Below are 6,000 nucleotides of genomic sequence, written 5' to 3' on the forward strand. Positions count from 1 at the left end.
TTTCAATTCCTCCTACTATTTCTTCCCACATTTTTTCTTTAACATTCCTTTCGTCTTTTCCCATTAGAACACCTAAGATCCTTATTTCTTTTGTTTCTTTAAAATGAAAATAATCAGTTAAAACATTTACTCCTCCAAATCTCACATATGTTGTTTTTTCTTCATTTAACTTGCCTCCTGATCCCCTACAAAACATCTGTACTACTTCCAATACTTTATTAACACTCTCTATATCCTTAACTATTATTGTTGTATCGTCTGCATATTTAAATATTTTTTCATTTCCCCCACTTCCTTCAATGTTTATCCCTCTTATGTCTTCATCTATTTTAACAACTAATCCCAATGGTTCTGCAACTAAAGAATATAAAAGCGCTGATAAAGGACATCCTTGTCTTATTGACCTAGTAATTTTAAAACATTCTGTTAAAAAACCATTACACTGTATTCTTGTTATTGCTCCCCTGTATAAAATTGTAATCCACTTGACAAAATTATCCCCAAACCCGTACCTTCTTAAAATTCCAAATAAATAATCATGCTCCACTCTATCAAAGGCCTTTTCAAAATCCAAACTAATAACATATCCTTTTTTGTTTTTTTCTTTCATATATCTTATTCTATCTATTATACTTAAAGTTGTATCCGCTATATCTTTCCCTTTTACTCCATACACTTGGTTTGTTTTAATTATGGTTGGCATTACCTCTTTCAATCTATTGGCTAAAACTTTTGTTAAAATTTTCAAATCTGTATTCAGCATTGTAATTGGTCTATAATTTTTTAGGTCTACTTTATCTCCTTTTCTTTTATATATCAACTTTATTAATCCCATCCCCATTCTCTGATTCATTTCCTCTTTTTTAAAAATGTCTTCATATACTTCTTTTAAAATACTGGTTAAAAAATCTTTAAAAACTATATAAAATTCACTCCCCAAACCATCTATACCTGGACTTTTATTTTTGTTCAATTCACTTATTGCTCTTTTTATCTCTTCTTCCCTTATCTCTTCATCACACTCTTTTTTGTCAACTTCTCCTACTGTTGTTTTTATTTGATTTAGTAACTCCAATTTCTCTTCTTCTTTCAACCCCTCAGTACTAAACAGATTTTCATAATAAGCTTTTACTTCTTTTAATATTTCCTCATTTGTTTCCACCACTACACCATTTTTCCCTCTTATTTCTTTAATCATTCCAGCTTTCCCTCTTATTTTTTCTAGATCAAAGAAAAACTTTGTACATTTTTCACCCTCCACAGTATATTTAGCTTTACTCCTTATTCTTGCACCTTCATATTTTTCCTCTTCCATGTCTTTCAATAATCCCTCCAATTCTTTTATTTTTTGTATATCTTTCCCATTCTCATTTAATTCATTTTCCAATTTTTCTCTTATTTCTCTGTCCTTCTTCCTCTTACACATCTGTATTAATTTGCAATACTTTATCGTGATTTTTTTTTTACTATATATTTAACATTTTCCCACCATATCCTTTTATCTTCACTGTACATTTCATTCTCCTTTTCTTTTTCAATAATTTCTTTAATACTTAACACATACTCCTCATTCTTCAAAACCTCTACTTTTAAAACCCATACACCCGGCCCTCTTTTCACTGAACTCCAGTCTACTTGTATAAAAAGTGGTTTATGGTCACTTAAGCTTGATTCCACATATTTAATATTACCGATAAAACCTTCAATGTTCCTTGTACATAAAATAAAATCAATCCTTGTTTTACACATAAAATTCCCTACTAATTGCCTCCTTGAATATTCTTTCTTTTTTTCATTTCTTTCTCTCCATACATCAATCATATTATTTTCTTCCATTAATAATTTCAGTTCCTTTCTTCCTTTATCATTTTTAAAAGCCATTCCCTCACCAATTTCTAATTTACTGAAAACAGTATTAAAATCATCCATCATAATAACTTCTTTATGCTTTTTTAAAAAGTCTCTTAAGACATTAAAATATTCCTTCATTTCACTCTCTACAGTCGGTGCATGAATATTAACTACAATAATTTTTTTCTCCTCATACTCCATTTCAACCGCAATACATTTCCCATCTATGTCATTATATATTGTTTTACATGATACCCCACAGTTTTATTTTATTAAAATCGCAACTCCTCTTCCCAGCCTCCCATCACCATTGTTATAAAAAATCTCTCCACTCCACCTTTTCCTTATTTCAGTCATGTACTCTTCCCTCCAGTTAGTTTCTTGTAATAAAATCACATCCTCTCCTTTACACATTTCTTTCACTTTTTCAAATTTTCCTACGTTCGAAAGCCCTCTAGCATTAAAAGTAACAATTTTTAAAAGCATAAAACATATAAAAACATGCATAAAACCCATAAACTCAGTCCATCTCCTCCACACCCTTTAGCAGCTCATACTTATTTGCACACTCAATCCCATCTTCTTTAAGCATTCTTTTTCTTGCAGTATCAAGATTAGGTATTACCTTTACAGATCTTCTTCTTTTTGATGATTTCCCCTGCGTCTCCTCATTTTCTTTTCCTTGTTCACACTCTTTTGTAGCATCATTAATTTCTATCGCGTCCATCTCCTTTTGCACACTGTCCGTCACATCCATCGGTGTACATAAAATTCGCTCCTGTTGTGCATCACTCAGTACTTTATTCCTTTCATCAACCAGTTCCACATTATCCAAAGCATTTTGCAAGCTGTCTGTCAAATCCATCTGTGTCCAAATTCCCCCATCCTGTTGTGTTTGTATGATGGGTTCGGTACACTCTTTCTGTTGTTCTATATCCTTATTTAATTCCAGTCCTTCACCACGTACCCTTTCTCCAACGTCTCGCTGCTCGTTGTCTCTTTCATGCACCTGCCCGCCCACCTGCTGCTGCTCCTCCTCCTCACCCTGCATCCAACACTCACACTTATTTAAAACCAAATTGCACTCCGGGCACGTCACAGCATTGCAGTTTCTCGCGAAGTGGCCTCTTTCCTCGCATTTATGGCACTTAAACTACGGGCAGTCCTTCACCACATGATCTGGGCTCATGCACAGCCGACAAGTCTTCACCTGATGGCTGTGCATCACCCGAAAGTATTGTGGACCCTCTGCCGTTTCTATTTTTGTGCTGTACGGTAGGGAGGCCACCTCCTTCGGAAACCGCGCCTTTACATATCTTGTCCCATCCTCGATGCTGGTGCCCGGATAAACACGCCGCTTTATTTTTGAAATTGGGGAAACCCCCCAAACCTCCAGTTTATTTAAAATCTCTTCATCAGCAAGGTAGATGGGCAGATGCATGAAAGAGACAACATAATCTCTGTTTTGCAGTTTCTTTATCTCACAGTTCACTCCTTTAATTAACAATCCCTCAGTCAGTTCATCACAAGTTTCTTCTTTTTCCATTGTCAGTTCATATTCCTTTCCTTGTCTTGGCCTCAGTGCTAAGATTTTACCATATCCACATTTGTCCGTCACCGCTTTAATAATATCCACAGCTCTCACCTCACTTACATTCTCCACATTCACAATCACAGTTGCCTCCTTTAAGTATTTCCTTTCACCAATTGTATATCTTGCATCTTGATTTTTCCCGCGTCCTGCTCGTTGTCGATACTCCAGTCCAGTGTCGTTTGCCATGCGTATCTCTCCAGCCAGTCCAGTGTCGTTTGCCAATAATCCATCCATTGTACAAAAACACAAAAAAAATAAAATTAACCACCCTCCAGCCAGCAAGATGCTGCTTTTAGGTGGTTTAAAACTGAAAAACCACACAAAAAATAAACTAAAAGTCCAAAAACAACTCACAAAACAAACACTAACATAAAAATCAAAATGGAGGAGAGCCTTCCTCTCCCAACTGCAGCCAACACTTCCTGTAGCTCTCTAGCGCCCTCAGGTTGGTATGGCCGTAAGCGAAGACTGCTGCAAAGAGAGGGCTATTTAAAGACCAGCCAATCTAATCGCCAGTACATTATATAAGTAGGAAAGAAAACCCAAAAGCTTAAAGCACCTGTTATTCCTAGGCAGTCTCTCATCAAAGTACTAACCAGACCAAAACCTGCTAAGATTCAGAGATCGGGCATTGACTCTATTATTTGGCAAAATTATTATATACTAAGTGAAAAATGCCCAAAAAGCTTACAGCACCTGGTATTCCCAGGCGGTCTCCCATCCAAGTACTAACCAGACCTAAACCTCCTAAGATTCAGAGATCGGGCATTGACTCTTTTTTTTTTTTTTTATGAAAGATTATTATATAATTCGTGAAATTTTCCAAAAAGATTAAAGCACCTGGTATTCCCAGGCAGTCTCCCATCCATGTACTAACCAGGCCCAAACCTGCTAATATTCAGAGATCGGGCATTGACTCTATTTTTTGGCAAAATTATTATATACTAAGTGAAAAATGTCCAAAAAGCTTACAGCACCTGGTATTCCCAGGCAATCTCCAATCCAAGTACTAACCAGGCCCAAACCTGCTTAGCTTCCGAGATCAGACGAGATCAGGCATAGCCAGGTTGGTATTGCCGTAAGCGAAGACTGCTGCAAAGAGAGGGCTATTTAAAGACCAGCCAATCTAATCGCCAGTACATTATATAAGTAGGAAAGAAAACCCAAAAGCTTAAAGCACCTGGTATTCCTAGGCAGTCTCTCATCAAAGTACTAACCAGACCTAAACCTGCTAAGATTCAGAGATCGGGCATTGACTCTTTTTTTTTTTTAATGAAAGATTATTATATAATTCGTGAAATTTTCCAAAAAGATTAAAGCACCTGGTATTCCCAGGCAGTCTCCCATCCATGTACTAACCAGGCCCAAACCTGCTAAGATTCAGAGATCAGGGCATTGACTATTTTTTGGCAAAATTATTATATACTAAGTGAAAAATGTCCAAAAAGCTTACAGCACCTGGTATTCCCAGGCGGTCTCCCATCCAAGTACTAACCAGGCCCAAACCTGCTTAGCTTCCGAGATCAGACGAGATCGGGCATTTTTTTTTTATTAAAGGGGGGTGAAATGCTCGTTTTCACTCAATATCCTTTTAATCTTGAGTACCTATAGAGTAGTACTGCATCCTTCCTAACTCCAAAAAGTCTTTAGTTTTATTATATTCATAAGAGAAAGATAGTCTGTACCGATTTTTCCCGGAAAAACACGAGCGCCTAGAGGCGTGACGTGTGGGCGGAGCTAAAGAATCACAACGCGTGTTGAGCGCGTCTGGAAGCTGTGACACAGATCCAGAGGCTGAAATTTAACAAGAGCAGCATCAGCAAAGGCTTCTCTATGTGGTATGTACTGAAACTGTATATATTTGCTTAGCGGTTTTGGAAAATGACTAAGTTCCACTTTGTCGTCTTTTTTTTTTAAGCTGTACATGTGGAAAGTGCAGTTTGATAACAACATCACATGTTGTTTACTTGATGTGCTTACGGGCTGATAGCTAAGTAAACAACACAGAGATATTTGAAGCAGTTTTACTCGTGCAGTTTGATGACAACATCGCATGTTGTTTACTTGATGTGCTTACACGCCGATAGCTAAGTTAATAACACAGAGATATTTGAAGCAGTTTTACTCACCGCCTGTGGTTCCAACACACGATCGTGACCCTTTTTCGTTGGGATTGCATTATCCTTAGGAAATAAACGATGTGCAAATCCAGCGTCAACCTGGGCCTTGTTTGTAAAACAAGCATCTTCGAAATGCAGGGGAACAAACACAAACACTTGCACAACTCCGTTGATGCTCTGTAAAAATAAACTCCATCCACTGGTCCCTTAATGCTGTTTCTCTTTTGGTAATCTGTGCAGGGTTGTCTTGCCCTGGCAACCAAAAACACACTCCTTTTGTGACATTTCGCGACGCTCTCGCTGTGATGAGTGATTGTCTGTGCACAGCCTCTCTCTGCTCTGCTATACGGGAGCGCGCGCTCTTCCGGCAGACGCGCCCTTAGCACCCATATAAGGAAATTCCGCTCCATCTAACGTCGCACAGAGCCATACTCG

At 37.5% G+C, this 6,000-nt stretch overlaps 1 non-coding gene across 1 annotated transcript; it reads right to left on the minus strand.

Moving 5' to 3' along the window:
- Positions 1-4,410: 4,410 nt before the first annotated feature.
- Positions 4,411-4,529, minus strand: LOC113104285 (5S ribosomal RNA). Its single transcript, XR_003292012.1, has one exon. It is a non-coding gene; the product is annotated as a 5S ribosomal RNA (ribosomal RNA).
- Positions 4,530-6,000: the final 1,471 nt, after the last annotated feature.

This window comes from Carassius auratus, unplaced genomic scaffold (genome assembly GCF_003368295.1).
Source record: "Carassius auratus strain Wakin unplaced genomic scaffold, ASM336829v1 scaf_tig00217997, whole genome shotgun sequence".
NCBI classification, from domain to species: domain Eukaryota; kingdom Metazoa; phylum Chordata; class Actinopteri; order Cypriniformes; family Cyprinidae; genus Carassius; species Carassius auratus.